The sequence below is a fragment of the Monodelphis domestica genome, chromosome 7 (genome assembly GCF_027887165.1).
Source record: "Monodelphis domestica isolate mMonDom1 chromosome 7, mMonDom1.pri, whole genome shotgun sequence".
NCBI lineage: Eukaryota > Metazoa > Chordata > Mammalia > Didelphimorphia > Didelphidae > Monodelphis > Monodelphis domestica.
In genome coordinates this window covers 10,532,742-10,553,372 of record NC_077233.1, presented here as the reverse complement: position 1 = coordinate 10,553,372, position 20,631 = coordinate 10,532,742, and the positions used below count along the sequence as shown (strand labels likewise).

The following is a 20,631-nucleotide window of genomic DNA, read 5'->3' as shown; positions in this document are numbered from 1 at the left end:
GACTTTGCTTATTCAAATGAAGCTTAAAACTGCTCACATGGCCTTAAAAGTGTTTTAAATACAGTTTCTAAAATTAGAAATTTAATTTTAAAAAGTCTACTACAAAGTGTGTTTGTATGCAGAAATTCCACAGGCAAATGACACTCATGGTATTGACTTGGGTTATCAAAATGGAAATGAGCTCAGTGATCCACACACCATGGAAGGAGCTATTCCTCTGAGCTCTCACATCTAGGAAAGTCTAATGCAGAAATAGCGCCCTTCCTCCTCGTGCCAGGTGGTTGCCCCTTCTGGCCATATGGGTACAGGGGTTGGGGGGGGGGGCTGCCAGACTCTTACCTTTCATAGAATCAAATGGAGACTCCAGAAAGGTCTCCCCTTATCTTGGTGAGATCAAAAATCACTCAGACCAATGACTTTCTTATTGCCCTGGATCATGTGTGTGCCAGTCACCAATGAGACCCCCACCCATCTGTGAGGAGGCTCATCTTTGGTGGAGGCCAGCTATGAAAGACGTCAGCATCCTGACCGAGGGGAACGGAAGGAGTTGGGTCCTGGTTGCTTAGTCAATGTTATGAGAAAGGAACAGCTCTCAGTCTGATACCATTCAGCTTGGTCATCATTCATGAGTGTATTAGGATGTCATAGAGAGAAGAGGGCAGGAAGTCACTTCCTGCCTGCAGTGATAAACTGGTCAGTATTTTCTTTTTTCTTTTTAAATAATAATAATAGACATTTATTTAGCACCGACTATGTATTAAGCAGTATGCTCAGTGTTGGGAATACAAGTAAGATCACATATGATTTAGCATCTACCATGATAAAGGAATGGAAAAATTAGAACGTCATATTCCAGAAGGCAAAGTGTGTGAGTATATTGTATAATTAGAATCTGCTCCCCAGAACGCCGATTCCCAGCAGTCCACTTTCATTCTCACATGACCTCCTTAAGTTTTTTTGTGACTGTGCCACTCTTTTCCCACTAACACGGCTGGGAAAACTTCTCTTTACTCAGACTTTTATTTTTGTCTTTTTATTTCTTTTACTTCAAGTGATTATCAATAAATCTTATAAAATATAACATTTGTAGTTATTTGATATTAATTTTAATCTTTTATGTATTTAATTTAAATTTTTTATTTAAAAAAATTCATGTTTTCATCATTCATTTTCTTTCCCTCCCCCTCCCAGAGCCAACATGCAACCTCACTGGGTTATACAAATGTTATCACTCGATACCTGGCAGCATATTATTCATTTTTACAATAGAACAATCTTTTAAAACCCAAACCCCAAATCCTGCCCCCATATAAATAAGTGATAGGTGATAAGTTTTTCTTCTGTGTTTCTACTCCCACAGTTCTTTCTCTCAATGGGGAGACCTTCTTTCTCTTAAATCCCTCGCGATGGTCCTAGATCACTGCATTGCTATGAATAGTTAGTCCATTCCAGTAGGTAGTTTCATAATATTTCAGTTTCTGCATATAATATCCTTTTGGTTCTGATATATATATATATATATATATATATATAATGTAGCATTCAAACAGTTGAGAGAATAGGCAGACTTCATATAGAAGGGATTGACAGAAGGCTTCACCATTCCATATATACTTGGGTCTCCTAAGGGTAATTATTGGGGTAACTTGGCCAGAGAAACAGTGTTCACTTACGTTGCCTGCCATGACACACACACTACATTGGACCCTGCACGCACGGTGAGTTATGAAGTGAGAGAACAAGCTTAGAAGGGGTCTGTTTGAACTCTCTTCACCTTCCAGCACAATGGTGGTGGTTATGGCTTCCTTCAATTTCCCCCTCCTGTTTGTATAGATTTACCCCCCCCCCCCCATTTTCCTTCAGGATTTATCAAGGCTGCAATCATTGGTTTCAAGTTGGAAGGGGCCTTGCCTAGTCTAGTCTAACGTCTATTTTATAGATAAAGGAATGAAGGCTTGGGCAAATGACGGTCTTCATGGGAACAAGGGTTCCTCCATAGAAGGCATTGAGCTCTATGCCAGCAGAGTCAGCCTAATTAAAAGCTGAGCTTTTATATTTCTTTATATTCTTGGTTCACGTTGATGTTACGTTTGATGGCCTCTCTATAGATGATCAATCTATGAATGCTGAGGATAAGATTTTATTCAGTTTTGTTAGAAAAAGTAAATTTGCATCATTAAAAGTCATCTCTAACATTCCAACTACCAAAGCCTGGCTGTGATGTTGGGGGTCTGGACCACCTAATTAATGATGTTATTAAATGGGCAATTCCTTAAACTATAGACTAAAGACCCCAATATATTATCAAGACTCTGAGGGGCATGTCCAGAGGATTCAATCACAAATAGCGATAGCAAAGGTTACCCTAGGATAAAGACAGTATCCAAATCAGATGGGAAATGTTTAGACCATCATGCTTGGTCTTCTGAAAAGACCACAAATTCCTTCCATAAACATTATTATCTGAAAAATGGGAATAACATGTTTGTCCTGATACCCTTTCTGGAGAAAAGTACCCTGATACCCTTTCTGGATTAGGGTAGCATGCCACAGACTTCTCTCTCAATCATTCCGCACGCCAGCAGACCTGATTACCCACAGGTGGCAACCACTCAGGGTGGGAGAGTAACATTCCTAGGTTGTTACCAATTACCTAACTAGTTGTGTGATCCTGACCAAGTAGTTTAAGATTGACATTTGGACTTCACTTTCTTCATCTGTTAAAATGCAAAAGTTTTATTGGATTACCTTTAAAGTCTCTTCCAGCCCTAAATCTTGGATTGTGTGATTCAATCATCCTACTGTAACTCCTAAGCACCAATTGATATACTTTCCACTAAAAATCCTAGGCCCTGATTAGACATTCTATTCTAAAAGACATTTAGGGTCTCTCTCTTCTGCCTCTAAAAATATATTCCTCTGATTTGCTTCCTTTTTACTTAAACTTCTAGATCTCTGAAAAAAAAAATAGATATAGGAGAAAAACAAAATACAGGAGTCAGTTACATGTTTGAGAGGTGTTTTGTTCTTTTTGTTTTTTAACTTCCTACCTCTTGTTTTTTTTTTCTTTTAAGCTTATTTTACGTATCATTGACTCATATCTTAATGTTATTTCTTCTTGACTCTGGTTTCTCAGTGAACATTTTAATAAAGTCTCTGTCCCACTTTAGCATAAAGTTGGAACCTGGACTTTGGCTAAAGTCAGAAACAATCAGGAAAGTGAGTCCACTGCAGTTAGAGCCCAGAACTTCATGGTGGGAGGTTATGAATTAACATCCTAGACCAAAGGAATTGCCGTTCACTCGTTAATTTGATTTTGTTTGGATTGCCGAGCCATGATTCACCCTTAATTGCATTGTTACGAATGACTAAATAGTCTAAGTATTAACTAACCCCCAAGTGGTTGCCCAGCCTGTATTTAACTAGGACATCTTCGTTTGGAGTAATTTAAATTAACATGAAGTTGGGACGCCATTGGGTTCTTGATGATCTGCTTGCTGACTGATGGTATTGGTGCCTGGGGGTTGTGTAGTTACAGTAACTAGAGAATTCTCCCTTAGACTGCTATTCACTTAGTAGGAATTGTGCCTTCCTCGACATCAGCTTTTGCATTTTCCCATAGGTGGACTGTCAGAAGAGGGATTGGGTTTTCTTCAAATGGTAGTTTGCTTTGAGGTCTCAGTCTTGCATAGGTTGGCATTATCTCTGAGTATATATAATAGGCACTATGCCCATACCAGATATTGCTTTTTTCCCCCCAATATATGTAAGGAGGGAAAATCTCCTAGATGGAAGAATTGGGAGCATTATATTAAAATCGCAAAATGATAATACAAATCAGGCTATGTGCCATCAAAAAAATCCCAACAATCTGAGTGGTTCAAGGATGGAAAGAGATGCTTTGTGGGTAGTGGGTTTTTCTGTCTGTGAGACTGGAGGACTGCCCTTTGAAGGAATTTGAAGAGGCAAAACTTAGCCATGAATAGATTAGATTAGATGCCTCTGAAATGTCTTCAAGACTAGGACTTCCCTGATTTGAGGGCCCTTTTATTTTGAATCTCTTTCTTTGCTGGGAGAATATGAAGTGAAGTGATTTAGAGGAACAAGAGAAGAAAGGGAAAACACATTTGCATAATGCCTACTATATGCCAGACACTGTACTAAGCATCTTACAAACATTATTGGACTTTCAGAATGGTGCTAACATTATTATCCTCATTTTGTAGTTGAAGAAACTGAGGCAAACAGCTAGGAGATGTCTGAGGCTGGATTTGAACTCAAGTTTTCCTGACTGTAAGCCCAGCATGTTTATCCACTGTGCTGCATAACTGTAGAAAGAAAGGTGTGGAATAACTTTTATGGCGCTGAAAAAAAAATGGATCTTTATTCCCAAGCCTTTCTTTAGAAAAGTTACTATAATGTTTACCGATAAAAGGTTATAGGAATCACTTTGTGAATAGCCATCATGGATCTATTCACGAAATTATCTGAAGAGTTCTCACGTTGGGCTGGCTCTAAAAGAGATGGGCTATAAAAAGGTGAAACGTGCAGTCCTACACTTGGGTTGAAAAATGCCATTGCCATAAACACAAGGTGAGGGAGTCATGAATCAAGAACACCATGTTTAAGAAGAAATGAGTGTATGATGTGAGTGGATTGTATGTTTATCATGGGATAATAGTGTGTCCTGGCAGCTCTAAATGGAAAGACAAGCTTAAGCTATATTAGAAAAGGTGGAGAAATGTCTGATATTAAGGAAGTGCTCATCTCCCTATAGTTTAATCTTGTTGCACTTGGAAAGCTGGAAAAGAGGAGGACATGAGTTCAAATCCATCCTCAGATAAGTGTGACTGGGCAAATTACTTAAATTTTCCAAGTCTCAGTTTCCTTATCTATAAAGGATAGATGTTAATATTATTGTTATTGTTCAGTTGTGATGCTTACATGAAATGATAGATGAAAAGTACTTTTTAAACCTTAAATATCAGAAAAATGCTACCCTTTGATATTAGCTGATCTCTGAAATATAGTGTTTCGTTTTTGTGCTACATTTTAAAAAGGATAGGAATAAGGGATAATGTAATCAGGTAAGGGTGAGGGACTTGGACTTCTTACTATATGAGGACTTGTATTTCAATTTTTTTTAGCATTTATCTAAAAAATAATGACAAAAGTTGAAGGGTCATGATGGTTTTCTTCAAGTATTTGAAGGACTTTTCATTTTTTATTTTTGGAAAAATTTATTTAATTAGTTAATTTAGAATATTTCCCCATCATTACATGATTCATGTTCTTTCCCTCCCTTCCATCCCTCCCCTTCCCATTGCTGACCCACAATTCCACTGGGTTTTACATGTGTCATTGATCAAAATCTATTTCCATATTATTGATATTTGCACTAGGGGGGATCATTTAGAGTTGAAGGCCTTTTCAAATGGAAGAAGGAAAAATAGTTTGTGACATTTGGCTCCACATGTCAGAGGAAATTTCCCCCCCCCCCCCCAATATATAGTTATTTCAAAAGTGATTTTACAGGGACAGGGACGTTCCAGATTAGGAAACTTACTCTATAATGTCTCTTCTTCCCAATTTATAGTATTATCATGAGATAACTAAAATACCAAGGAGGACTTGCCCAAGGTCACGTCACCAGTATGTTTCAGAGGTGGAATTTGAACCCAAATTCAGAGTATCTTGCCCTAAGGATGGTGCTCTATTCAGGATGCTATTCTGTCTCTAAGAATTAGAACTAGTATAATGTAAAGTAGGCTGATTCAAAAGATAATGAACTCTTATATAGTTAGTAAATGGCAAGTGAAGGCTGGATAATCACATTTGGGGTATGTTGTATAACTTCTCGTTCAGGAAGAAATTGGACTAGGTGATGTCTAGGGTACCTTCCAGGCTTGAGGTTCTGCATCATTCACAGTAAGCCACTTGAATAAGAACACGCGCATTATTTCTATCTTATCCCTAGCGATCTTTTCCCATTCCAACAGCTGACTTGATCTCCCAAGCGTCACCAATGGATTTCTCCCAAATGAGCCCAGCTCCAGTCTTGAGGCTTCTTTCCTCACACTGAGGGAGTGAAATGGCTTCTCGAGTAATCGGCCCATCTCAACATGTTCTTATGACCACACATAAATTTACTTGAAAATAACCACAGGTGCTAACATGTAAGAATCCACTTAACATGAAGAATGACAGATCTCCGAACAATGTCCTTGTACTACAAATCGAGCCACCCCGGGATGGATTTGGAAGGGTTTAGGAGGAAAAGCCTAGATGAATATTCCCATCTGCAATGAAGAAGGGGAGAGTCCGGTGAAGATGAGGCTTCCCCTGAAGAATACCTCTGCTTTTCCATCTTTAAAGGTGTCCCAAATGTGGAATCTTTACAGAGAGCAAGCTTTGAGTCTGGAACTGGGCTGCTGTGCTATCAACATAGGGATATCATTGAGAGACAAACATCTGGATGGAGCACAAATAGGAATCTGCCACATGGGCTGTCTTCTGTTCCAGCTGGCAAAAAAGGGAGAATCTCTTTTGGAGGATCTGAGTAAACTGAGCACATCAGAATGCATGCTTAGTGTCAAATTGGAGAAGAGGGAGACATGGAAAATGCATATAATCTAAGTCAACAGCATGAAAGCCTGCCATGGGAGGTTAAAACAATAACATTCCTTGTGCAGAACCTAGGACAATGTATTAAAGTCATAAATTACCAAGGCCTCAGCAGATCCAGGCTCATTCAGTGTAGCCTTTGGCAGGGCACGATATTCACCCAACCAAATGCTAATATGCATATCAGAGTGGATTCCCTCTCTGTATTAGCACAGTATCAAATTAACCTAATAGGGTAGTAAGCTAATTGAATATGGAAGTATCACTTCAAGAGGAACCCTTTCATCGTGGGCTCCTATTTCCCTAGCAATTTAGGATTTTATTAGCCTGAAACAATATCATTCTGATGTGCTTCCTAAACTATGTTCCTAAAAAATGATATTTTCCCAGATTGGTTACCATCTGAAGGAAGTATTTTGGGACCAAACTCTTCGTCTTTCATTCCTCTCCCCAGTGGATCATAGAAAACTGCTGGGTTTCCCACACTTGACCACAACTGTAAGAATAACACATTCAGCATTCCTGCTTTTGACTTTTCTCTATCTTCAAAAGGGTTTGACATCCTCACCCTCATTTCTCTGATACAGAGAACTAAAGAAGACCTTCCCTTTGTAATACCGTAGAGATTTTCATGTGAATTAGATCTGTTGGCTTCAAGTAGAAGAGCCAAGGTGTGATTGAAAAGAAAAATATCTCTTTCTTGGCAAGTTGCATAGAATTATAAGATTGCAGATTTAGAGCTTTAGAGACCACTGAATCCCATTTGGATCAAGGGTTCTTATTCTGGGGTCCAAAGACCACCTGGAGTACATGGATACATTTCAGGGAATCCATCAATTTGGATAGGAAAAATTACACATTTATCTTCATTAACGTCGAACAACAATTTAGCATTTCCTTCAGTTATAAATGTAAGGAAGAAAATGTCCTGAGAAGGGTTCCATAGAATTCACCTGACTAAGAAAGAATTCCATGATGCAAAAAAGTTGAAGAAGCCCTGTTCTAATATATTCCTGTTTTAACATATAGAGAAATAGAGTCCATGATAGGATAAGTGACTTGTCCAAGTTTAATCATACAGTAAACTGAAAGTCTGGTATCAAACTTTCAATCCAATGATCTTTCTCTTGTTTCATTATTATTTCCCCAAGGTAACTCAGAGTGCCTTTTAAATTTGGCAGTGATGCCTATCAAAGTGGAAAAGCATCAAGCCATCCTCCACGTGAATGGCATGGTGAGATCCATCTACAAAGGATCTCTATCTCTACAAAGCCAGTGGGATTTTCCTCCAATCTGCAGTCATTAAATTGGAATGATACTAGATACATCATGTGTTCTCAAAGTGTTTGTTGCCTTCTTATCATATCTGACAAATAGCACTTCATCTAACATCTCGATTTCGTGGCCCAAGCTCTCCTCTGTCTGAAACACAATTTGCTCTCTTTTGGAATCACTTGTTTCCTCCAAAGCTCTATTGTTACACAGAGTTCTATAGGAAGCTTTCTTCTACCATCTGATCTTTTATAGTCTTCCTCCCTCATATGTAAGAAGAATTTATTTTGTATATGCTTATTTGTGCCTATGTTGTCTCCCCTGGTATAATATAATATCCTTGAATATGGGTACTATTTCCTTTTGTTCTTTTTTTCACTAGCACTTAGCTCAATGTCTGACAATTAATAAATGTTTGTCAGATTAAGTACTTAATAGAAACTTGAATGAAGGTCATTTGTACATAGGCATTAATGAAGTCTACAATATGAGCATTCAAGGAGGACTAGTATCTCTGGTTTGAGGGCTTGCAGAGCCGTTGTCAGGGCTACTCATTTACCTTTATAATCTCTCTCTCGCCTAACTCTCAAGGAAGCTGTAGCATGCACACTGGTCACAACCCACAAAACCGTTTCAATAGACAGACTAAACCAGGATTGATTGACCTAATTGATAGACCTCCAACTGATTAGTCAGTTAGGCAGATGTCTATTTCAAGTATATGAAGACTTTATCTAATAAAATGGGTGGATGAAAACAGTTTCTTCCAGTGGCAATAAAGCTATTTGAAGCAGGCATTGTGGAAACCTTAGAGCTTGATCAGACATCAAAGATGCCAAGATCATCTACTGTATCACAGGCAAAGTCAGTTTTCCTGACTTTAGTCTTGCCACTGGACTTCAATGACTTTGGAAGAAAGTGAGGTTGCTAACTTTATGCACTTCTGCCTCATCCAAATCCAATTCAAGCAGAAATCAAGACCTCAACCTATGATATCATTGATCCTCTGTGAAAACAAAGGGCAAATAGCCAAAACAACATAGGGATTTAGAATAGATTGTAGGCTCATTTGGACAACAACTTTTCATTATTTGATTTGGTAGCCGTATGATCAATGACTTGCCCTTATGTTTGTTACAATGAATTAAATTTATCCAAACTCAAGGTTTTTCCAATGTGCCTTAGGTTGACCATTTAATTTGACTGATCATCAATTAGGAGGGGTAACAGGCAGATAGCCCAGTTGCTTTCCTCCTACAAATGAGACATAGAGTAAGAGATCCAGTGGATTGGATGCATTCTTTGAGAATGACTCATAGTTGCTCATGCATATTTGGTAGATTGACACGGACAGGTCTCGATCTCTATTATTGTCAAGGGTGCGCACACAGCATTAGACCATGTAAAGAGTGGGGTTATTCTTTCTTTCCCACAGTGCCTCCTCCCCACAAAGCAATTCTTTCTTAAGGGCTTTGGTGTCTCTAAACTCAGCCAACAGGCTGTGAAATATTCAGAGTCCAAACTTTCTGGCTAGTTTCATACAAGCTCTGTTAGACATGACCACGTCCCTCAAGCAAATGGATCAAGCTTCCTTAACTTTCAGGAACATTTAAGCTAACCAATATTTTTTTTTTCTTGCACTTAATCTAAAGTCTATATTGATTGATTCAATATAGAAGTATGCTCATCTGATTAATATATTAAGGCATAGCATCCTGATACTCACTATAGAAGTGGGATGATTCGAAACAGTGGAGTTAAACAACCCTCATTCTTAGACTCTGAACATCAGCACCAGGACCCTACAAACTGAGTCCTGCTCACTAATAGTTTTTGTATGGCTTCCGAACTAAACATGAGTATAATGGGAAGTATTATTTGTTTAATTTTTTTTAATATTTTAGCTACTGTGCTACACAAAAATGAGTCAGGTTTGGCTCTCAGGCCATAGTTTGCTGATTTCTGATTTAGGCTCTAGTCATAAGACACTAAAATGCAGAAAGTTTAAAATAAGTACAAAGTAACATGGGGGCATGTTGGGAGAGAGAATAAATAAGAATTTTAACATATGACAACGAGAGAGCAAAGAATATTTTAAGTGTGGGAGGTGAAAATAGTAAAGGACAACAAGACTAATGAGTTATCCACTTTCACTGGAGGAGAGAGTTTTTATACATATGAATTTTAGGATTTTATTCTATAAATGCATCGTTACTCTTTAATTGGAAGATACTGAACACTACAGAAGTTGATAGCATGTAAAATAGATTTCAGGGACTCCTTCAAAATCATCTGATGCCAGGTGACTAAGATCATCCTTTCATATGATCTGTTAACTGTGAAAACCCAATAGGAGCACTGGCAACATCCCAAGACACCTGATAAATGAACAAAACATATGCTGTGCAGTTAGATATCATCTTAGAGCAGGCAACTTTGCTTTTGAAAAATATGTTTTGAAACAATTCTGAAGTACCACATCTTCCTATTAGACTAGCCAATATAACAGATAATGAAAATGATAAATGTCAGAGGGGATCTCAGAAAATCAGGACACTGATTCAATATTGGTAGAGTTAGCATCTGATTCAAACCATTCTGGAGAGCAATGTAGAATTAGGCTCAAAAAACTCTAAAACTTTGCATAACCTTTTATTCATCGATGCCATTTTTAAGTCCATATCCTAAAGAGATTTTTTTAAAAGGGAAAAGAGATTATAAGAAAATATATTTATGGTAGCTGTTTTGTGGTAGAAAATAATTGGAAATGGAGAGGTTGTCTATCAATTGAGGAATGGATAAACAAGTTGTATATGATTGTGTGAAATAGCATTATGCTATAAGAAATAAGTAGGATCACTTGGGAAAAATCTGGAAAGACTTACATGAACTGATGCAAAGTGAAGTGAAAAGAACCAGAAGAACATGGTACGTAGGAACAGCAATATTTTTTGATGAAAAACTGTGAACAATCTAGTTATTCTCATCAATGCAGTAATCTAAGACAATCCCAGAGACTCGTGTTGAAAAATGCCATCTGCCTCCAGAGAAAGAACTGATGGAGTCTGAATTCAGAGTGAAATGTCAGAGGTTGATATCCCTGGGTCTATCTTAGATAAAGATCTGAAAGCCCTGCTCAGAGGTCGAATTCTCAGGGTCTGTCTGAGAACAAGCCCAAGTGCCCTCGCCTCCACCTTCTTTTAGTTTCCTATAACAAGATTGCTGACTGTTCCATGAACCCCAGATGATTCCTGGAACCATTATCTTCCCCCAACCACTATCCTACCAGCTGCACTATCTATAGTTACACTTTCCTATGGGCCTTTCTCACAAGCAATTGTTTGTAATTCCTGTGGTTTTTACCTTTAAAAGATCTACCAATAAACTTGAACCCATTGCCATCAGCACTGGGTCTCTTCTGACCCCACACTGTGATTGTGACTGTGATTCTTATCTTTTCCCTCATCCTTATCTTCAGATGAGGTCCTTCATATTTCTACCTTCTTATTTCCCCCATTCTTGGTCCCAGTCCAGCCCCACTCTGGGGCTTTAACAGTGAAATATGTATTTTACTTTTTTCTACTTATTTTTTAGATCTCTTCCACAAAATGACTAGTATGGAAAAAGGTTTTAAATGGTTGCACAAGTAATTTACAGATTGCTTACCCTCTTGGGGTAGGGGCTAGGGGTAGGAGGGAAGGAGGGAGATCATTTTAACTCAAAGCTTTGAAAAAGAATGTTTAATATTGTTTTACATGAAATTGGGTGAGAAATAAGATATTATTAATTGTTTGGAGGAAATAAGAAGTATTAGATGAATGAATCAGCAAACTTTTATTAACACTTTTCTATATATGAGAACCTATGTTTAGCTCTGAGAACATTAAATTAAAGTGAAAGCAGGTTCTACATTCTTGGAGCTTAGATACATTATTCACATTGTTTCATTGAATTTTTACTGCTACCTGGGAAGGTATGAATATTATTACTAATGCTTTGTAGTCATGGAAATTGAAGGTCATAGCCATCAAATGACTTAACCATGGTCACCCAATTAGTGGATCTGGGAGGTAGGATTCAAATTCCCATCACCCCCGCCTCCAAGTCCAAGGCCATTTTCAATACAGCATATTGCTACATAAGGCAGCAGCTTCCAGTGCTAATGAGTAAGAATCCTGTCATCTTCTGCCCTGACCACATTCAGGACATGGTATTGCATTCTCAGTGCTCTGCTTTATTGATAATCTGGAGAATGACTAGAAAAGGACAACCAAGATCCTGGATTCTATGCTGAAGGTGAGCATTTGAGGTAACTGAGGAGTGTTTAGCCTAGAGGAGAGTGTTGGGCTGGGGCTTGATAGATGTCTTCAAGTATTCAGAGGGTCATTAGATGGAAGAAGTGGGATTCCTCTTTTCAGCCCCAGAAGGAATCACTAGGAATGATGGGTAAAAAGTGTAAAGTGACAGATTTAAACTTAATATTAAGAATCAAATAACACTCTTTCCAGGTAGGAGACAAATTCCATTTCCCTCCACTCCCCATCTTGGAAGACCACAAACAGAGAGGTTTAATGACTACCTTGTTGAGTGTATTGTGTGAGGCTGCTTTTTTATGTGACATGTTGGAAAACTCCTGAAGTAATTTCCAACTTTGAAATTCTATCATTTTAGGATGCATTTAAGAGATCAACTTATCTAAACTTTTGACTTTATAGGTAAGTCCAAAGAATTTAAGGCTTCTCTGAAGTTACATGAATGATCAAAACAAAAAGAATGGATTTTGATCAGTGGAAATAATAGCAGGGGATATTTCAAGTGTAGAGCTGGAGGAAAAATAAAAACTTGAATGACATGTAAAAAAGGATATTCTTTGCTTCAAATCTTCTGGCCATTTACCTATTATTTTTCAGTCTTTGCATGAGCAGTTTACCTGTCCTTTGGCATGCTTCTCTTGCATGACATTCTTTTTACAACTTTTTCCATCTATAATCCTTTCCTGGTAATTTTTTACCACCTACTTTTACTGGAAATATGTTGCTACTTAGACATATCCAGCATGCCATGAATGGATCACAGATAATAATACCTAGCATTGTTATAACACTTTAAGTGTTGCAAGGCACTTTAAATTTGTTAACTCATTTGATCTTCACAATAACCCTGGAAGATAGGTGCCATTATGATCCCCATTTTTCAAGTGGACATTCAACTGAGGGACAGAGAACTTACCAGAGTCATATGGATAGTGTCCATGGCAACATTTGAACTCAAATCTTCTTCATCTCAAGACTTAATCTATTGACTGTATCATTTAGCTTCCACATTAATTATATTCACCCATTTTACATAAATTCAAGAACATTGAGGTCTCTTTAGAGTAGGACTAGTTTCATTTTTGTTTTGAACACTTACTATTTGGCTCAGTGCCTTGCACAGAGTAAGTAATTAATAAGTGCTTATTTAATGAATGAGTAAACAAATGAATGGATCATGTCATGTGACTTTATAAACATGAAAAAAAGGCAGGAAAGAAAATATAATTCACATTTCATATGATGAGAATAAAACTAAGAGAGTTAGTGTCTTGCTCCCAACCAAGAAGCAGAAGAGCTAAAAGTAGAACCAAATTGTTTTGATGAGTGGACCATCTTTACTTCATTTCCCCATGTTGAAGGAAGACAATAAAATCGCCTAATACAAGATAGCAAAAAGCCAATCATTTGATCAGGTATTTGTAGAACATTGCACCAGGATGGAATTAACATGATGGATTTTTTTTTTAACTTGTGAACTTGAAAAATTTGGGTTTTACTATCTCAAAAGTATTTACACATGATCTACCAGAATAATAAAGGTCCCTGATAATGTGCTCTTCAAAATTCATCCACTAAACAAGCATTGCGTAAGTGTTTATGATGTGCCAGAAACAGTCCCTGTCTTCAAGAAGCTTATGTTAAATTGGGTGTGGGTAACAGGTACACATAGAAGAGCGCACATGTAGTACAAGAGGAAACTTCAGAGCCCCTATAGTCCATTTTCATTATTTTCTTTAATACATAGACCTCTAATGCCTTCTCTTCAAGATTAATAGCCTTCTGCAATATTTGAGGTACTCAGGGAGGATTAGTGCCTATAGTATGCGGACTTGCCTTTGTTGATCTGCCTCCCTTTCTCTATTGTTTTTAAATAAAGGCAATTAAAATATAGACTTTCCCTTAAAATCAACTTTGGCTCCATCATCTAAGTTTTGGTATGGCTGTGTCATCATAACCAAAATTTTTAAATGAAATGATTGATTATTTCTATTATTTATTCTTGGACTCACATTCTTTAGGAATAAGTTGTTTGACATCCAATTACTTTTGATCATTTCATTAGCAGCCCTTCATCAGATACAATGTTTATTTCATTTTGGGCCAGAGGAGATGCATTTAATACTTGTACCTTTCTGCATTTGTTTGTGAGATTTTTAAGCTCTAGTACCTGTTCAAATGTTGTCAGTTCTATGTACAGCTGAGAAAGATGTATATTTCTTTCTATTATCATTCAATAATTTCTAGAAGTCTATAATATAGAACTTTTCTAAAATTCTATTGAAATCCTTTTTGCAGGTTAGATTTATCTAGGTTAGGGGGAATGCATTAAGGTCCACCATTATTATAGTTTTACTAACAATTTCTGGTTTTACCTCATTTAAATTTTCCTTGAAGGTTTTTGTGACTATGCCATTTGATGCTTCAATGTTTACTAAGAATATAAATCTATTTTACTTTCTATGGTATCTTTCATAAAAATGTAGTTTCTCTATCTCTTTTAATTGAATCTATTTTTTTCTGTTCCTTTGTCTGAAATTATGCTGGCTATCCTTGCCTTTATTTTTTTAACTTCAGCTGAAGCATAATAGATTTTACTCCAATCCTTTATTTTAACACCGTGAATTGTTTTCTTTCCAGGGTATTTATTTTATTTACTCATTTGTTGATTCAATTACATATAGAAATAATTTTTGACAATTATTTCCTGACAGTTTTAGGATTCATATTTTCTCCCTCCCTCTCTTTTCCCCTCTGCCTAAGGCAGTAAATAGTCTGATATAGGTTATACGAGTACTTTCAGGTAATATATGTTTCCATACTGTTTATGCCAGGAAAAAAGACATATATCACGAAATATTAAAAACAAATCAGTTGAAGATGGCATACTTTGATCTGAAGTCCTACTCTAACAATTCTTTCTTTGGCTGTGGAGAGAATTTTTAAACATGAGGCCCTTGTGGATATCTTGGGACCATGATTTGCTGATAATAGTTTAGTCATTTGCAGTTGACCATTATACAATATTTGTTACACCATACACTGTTCTCCTGGTTCTGCTCACTTCATTTTGCTTCAATTCATATAAGTCTTTCCAAGGTTTTCTGAATTCTTCTTGTTCCTCATTTCTTATGGCACAATAGGACTCCATTATGACCACATACCACAATTTGTTCATCCATTTCCCAAGTGATGGTCACCTACTCCGTTTCCAGTTCTTTGCCACTACAAAGAGAGCTAAAATATTTTTTGTATATGTAGGACCTTTTTCCTTATCTCTCATCTCTTCTGGATATAGACTCAGTAGTGATATTACTGGGTCAAAGGGTATTCATAGTTTTAATGCCCTTTGATCCCAATTCCATATTTTTCTCTAGAATGGTTGTATCAGTTCACAGTTCTACAAATAGTAGATTAGCATACCAATTTTCCAACATCCTCTCCAACATTATTATTTTCCTTTTTGGTCACGTTAACCAATCTAATAGGTGTGAAGTGGTATCTCAGAGTTTTTAAACTTGTTTTGCTCTAATCAATAATGTTTGGGGCATTTTTTTCAGGACTATAGATATTTTAAATCTCTTCTCTGAGAACTGTCTGTTCATATACTCTGATCATTTTTTTTTCATTTGGGAGATACTTTGTAGTTTTATAAATTTGACTCAGTTCTCTGTATATTTGAGAAATTTAGCATTTGTCAGAGACACAGGCTATACATTTTCCTCCAAATTCCAGTGTATTTCTTATAAAGAATGCATTGTTAAATTTTATTTTTTACTCCATTCTTTTATCCTCTCGAGTTCCGTTGGTGAAATTCACATTTATTGTGTATTTCCTTCCATCTTATTCTCCGATAGGTTGCCTACTTTTTGTTTCTGATTTCTTCTTTCAGAATTTATTCAACTGAAGATGAATATCTTCCTTAATCTATTGTCTCTCTTTCATTTCCCCCTTTCCCTCCTATTCTCTGAGTAAAATATACATTTCTTTGTATGTGTTCTTCTCTCTTTTGACCAATTCAGATGAGAGTGAATTTCAAATGTAACCTGCTCATCTTCCGTTCTTCTCATTTGACAATCTTAAGTCTTAGATGAGAAGTGATTTGTCCGATAGACCTGGGGAGTACATTGAGAGGATTATAAATTTAGAGCTAGAAGGGACATCAGAGACCATTTCTTCTACTTTCCTCATTTTATAGATGAGAAAACTATGGCTCAAAGAATTGAAGAGACTTACCCAAGGGGAACAAGTAATGTAGCAGGAAAGGAACCCAAATACTCTTGACTTTGAATCAATCCCATTTTCTACTATATCATGTAACCCCTAACAATAAAACAAAAAACATATACAAAGTAAGCCACAAAAGTTTTTGCTGATGTTGTTGGTGGTAGAGGGGCATTAGCAAATAGGAAAATCAGGAAAAAGACTTCTGTAGGGTGGTACTTCCGTTTTTAAGGAATAAATCACTTAATTAGCAATAATTAGGCACCTACTATATGTTGGGGCACCTACTTTGTTGCTGGCCATTGCACTAAATTTTGGTGGAACAAAGAAAGGCAAAAGATCACCCATGTTCTCAAATAATTCACAGTCTAATGAGGAAAACAGCATGAAAAGAACTTTATACAATCAGGATATAGACAAGAAAAATTGGATTTAATCAACAGATAGAAGGCAGCAGCTTTAAGGGGGGATCCAAAAAGTCTTCTTGCAGAAGGTTTACAAATGATTTAAGCTGAGATTTGAAGAAGCCAGTGAAGCCAGGAGATAGAGATAAAATGGGATTTTGGAGAGAATATGTACTAGGCATTAGGGAAAAGCCAGGACAAAAGCTCAGACATGGATTATCACTTAGGAGGAGGAGAAGGTGGGCCAGTTTAGCTGAAAAGAAATAAATATAGGAATGGGTCCTTCCCCCAACCTTACTTAGGTTGTGAGGAGGAAATGACATCTTTGAGAACTGGGGCACATCTTGTAAGGCAGAGGGGAGAGATCCTGACTAAGGGAAAGGCTAAACTATTCTCCATTGAACTGTCTAGGGATCTTGAGGATCCAAGAAGCTCAGGAGCATCTTTTGGCCCTCTTTGCTCAATTATTTATCCATAAACAGAACTGCTCCCCATCCTCTCCTCCCACTCACCGGAATTCCTTTTAATTCATTTATAAAACAAAATTGTAGTGTTGAATGCAACCTGTAAAAGGAGTCCACATCTTTCTTTAATTATGGATTCTATATAACCGATTTTAGCATTACTGGAGGTATATAAAATAAGAGTAAAAAGAAGATTATTATCCTGTTAAAAAGTCTATTAAAGAAGAAACAAAAAAAATGCATTTATACATCATGGAAAGGAGGCTGAGTCCAGACTGTTCACAGTCACAAATCTTCACATGCCCATTGCCAGCCCAATCTGGGGAAAAGGACATAGACCCTAATGAAGGGGCGCAAAAAAGGAGAAAGGCAAAGTAAAAAAGCAAGAAAAGAAAAGAGGAAAAAATAATGCTTCATTTTAAAAATAGTCTCTTATTTCCCTGGGAAATGATCATAGTGTTTTTGTAAGTATTTAAGAATTTGACTTTTATCTTGATTCATTTTCCTAAGACAAAGTTTAGGGTTTTTTTTTCAACATGTGTTATGAAAGCATATTTGAAGGTACGTCAGTAAAATGTGTGGGTTTTTTCCAGAAGGGAGAAACCATAATGTATCTATCTTACTGTATGGCTGGGGAATTTTCCACTTCAAAGCCTTGGATCCTCAAAAACAAAATGAAACAAATGAATAAAAAAACTACTAATTGAGGCACAAGGTTAAATATCCGCCGTACTTCTTTTCTGAGACATATCTCTTCTAGAGTTTATGACATTGGTGGGTCAGGGAGCAGGAGGAAATTTTCCTAACTTGAATCTTTGCAATTTAAAAAATAAGCCCAGCAGCCGATCTCCTGGTCTCAACCTTCCATTCCCCCAAACAATGAGAAGTGGGGAAATTTCCAAGGAAAAACCCAATCAGAATATCTTGCTCCTGGGTTGACACACTGGGCAGTGCCTCCTGTTTTGCCTGGTCAAGGGAAGATCTCCTCCTCTAGACTGAAATGATTTCACGTTGGCAATAATACAGGCACGTTGGGGAGTTACCTTTTATTTCCCTATCTCAAAGTCCCATTGAAGTCAGTTTATCCAATGGTGTTTTCCTTTAACTTAATATTCTTTGAAAAGGACGCCATTATGACATCACCAGTCCAGGCATCCTTTCTTTGGGCTGGAAAACAGAAACCTTAAGTTTACACTTAACGACCAAATTCAAGAGAGCACCTTCTCTAAGTCCCCGAATCTCCTAGGGGCTAGGAATGAAATGTAACGCTAATTTAATTTAACAATTTGTTCTAACAGCAACACACAATCCCTGCTTTTGAAAACTTTTTTTTTTCAAGTCCCCTTCCCCCTTTCTTTTTCCATCAGGCTTGGGCAGAATTGAAAGCTGATTTAGAGAGCAGAGTCCAGGCAGGGAACATTACTGGGCCTGTATAGCTGGAGCTGGCACCAAGCAGACCATGCCATGGGATTTATTTCTGAACCCACCCCTGTTCATTATCAACGTTTTAGTGGGGGAAGCCAACCTAACAGGTCTGTCATCTTCCAGATTGGAAATGTAAATACAAAGTGAGAGGCGTGCGCCATTTGTAAATGTGTGTCGAGGAGAAAGAGCCACTTCCTGGATAGAGCTGGGCATTGATTTCAGCCCCTGAAAGGAAACAGAAGTAATGGATTTCCCTTCTACCGGCACCAGCACATCAAAGCGGTTGGGAGGGAGTAGGTTGCCCAGGAATGGCCTAAGTACATGGCTCCGTCAGGATGAGGCAGGCTGTGGGCAGGAAGCATCCCTGCTCCAACCTCTGGACATTCCTGGGAAAAAGGCTCCGGCTGGCCTAAGGGGTTGCCCTCCTCCATGGTTGGCAAGCCATGGAGAGTTGCCTTTTTTTCCTCTTTTAGAAGGATACACGCTGTCCCTCCAGGTTCCACCGTCTGGGTTTGATTAAATAATTACAAACTCCCAGCAGCAGGGCTATCATTTATGTCCCATAAAATGCCAGTGCGGGCCTTTGGTGGCCATGCCAGCCAATGCCAAGGCGCGTCTCTCAAGGTTGCCACTGAAAATGGAGCTGCCCGACGTGTGTGTGATTTCCTGAATTTGGCCAACAAAACCGGCCTGCGCCTCCCTCACTAGAGAATGTCTTTGCGAAATCTTTTCTCTGTTTTTCCAGGCCAGCACTCTGCCACTGAAGTGGCCTTTTATGACAGAAGGCTTTCATTTTCCATTTCTAGCTCAATCGGCTTATGCTAACAGAGAGAAAAAAAAAATTAAATGGCCCGATTTCTTTCAGTTTCTCCAGGACGTGGTCGTTTCTGGTTCGTTTGGGAAGAGCTTTGAGGCTCTAGGCATACAGGCAGGAGCTTCCCATCCCCAAGAGGAGAAATAAGGCAAGCAGGGCCATTTCTCTGGATAAAATGTTCCAGCTCCTCTACTATCAAGGCACAAGGCAAGTGGCATCATTCCACGTCAAAGAACGTCACCGGGATGCTACGTCTTGCCTTTACATAATTAAAGAAATCCCCCCTTCTCCCCGCTACCACCTTGCCTCCAAGAACAGTTCAGAGGGGTTCGGGACACCCAAGCTGTCCCCCCTGAAGATAGCCAATCCCATTCCTTCCAGACCTACTCAGAAAAGGAGAACATCTATGTCTTCCCGCCGACTCTAATTCTTAAATGACGGAAGAAATTCCTAAAGATGGACTGTTCTTCCTCTTTGCTGTCTGTCGCTCTGTCTGTTTCTTTTACTGCCTTTCTCATTATGTCTGTTGATCTGTTTCCTTTTCTTCTTTCGTTTTATTTATTTATTTGTTTGTTTTTTGGTCTCTCACTGTGTCTGTTTTACTCTCTCTGGGTTTCCCTTTCTGCATTGGTTTCTTTGCTTTTTCCTTCATTCTTTTTTGTCTTTCTGTCCCTGTCTTTGTCTCTCCGCTTCTTTCCCCCTGCTCCCCCCCCTTCTTCTCTCTCCTTCGCTGACTCTCGCCCTCCCCCTTTCCCCCCACACTGGAAATCCACCATATAGTCTTTCCAGCCTCTATGGTAAACTTCTGTGTGTGAAGGAAATTCCTGGGAACTCCACTGCACATGAATTTAGCAATTAACGACAAGCTGTGTTTTGGAAAGCTTAAGAGACAGGCATACTTTTATTTGGTCGAGCTGTTCATGAAACAGCTCAGGGAAAAAAAAATATGGAGGATCTGTCGGTGGGCTCTTATTTTGAAAAGTGACAAAAGCCATTCATTCATTGAAAGAATCATATTGGTAGGGAAAAGTTTAATGAAAAGCAAACAGCTCGGCTGATGGAAAGTTCGAGTGTTCGAATCACAGAATATA

General features: G+C 38.0%; 1 long non-coding RNA gene across 1 annotated transcript; it reads right to left on the bottom strand.

Moving 5' to 3' along the window:
* Positions 1-15,476: 15,476 nt before the first annotated feature.
* LOC103097622 (uncharacterized) lies at positions 15,477-19,700 on the bottom strand. The gene is made up of 4 exons (XR_008913656.1): positions 18,988-19,700; positions 18,345-18,468; positions 16,446-16,532; positions 15,477-16,324 (listed from the first exon to the last, which is right to left on the bottom strand). It is a non-coding gene; the product is annotated as an uncharacterized LOC103097622 (long non-coding RNA).
* Between the last annotated feature and the right edge of the window lie 931 nt (positions 19,701-20,631).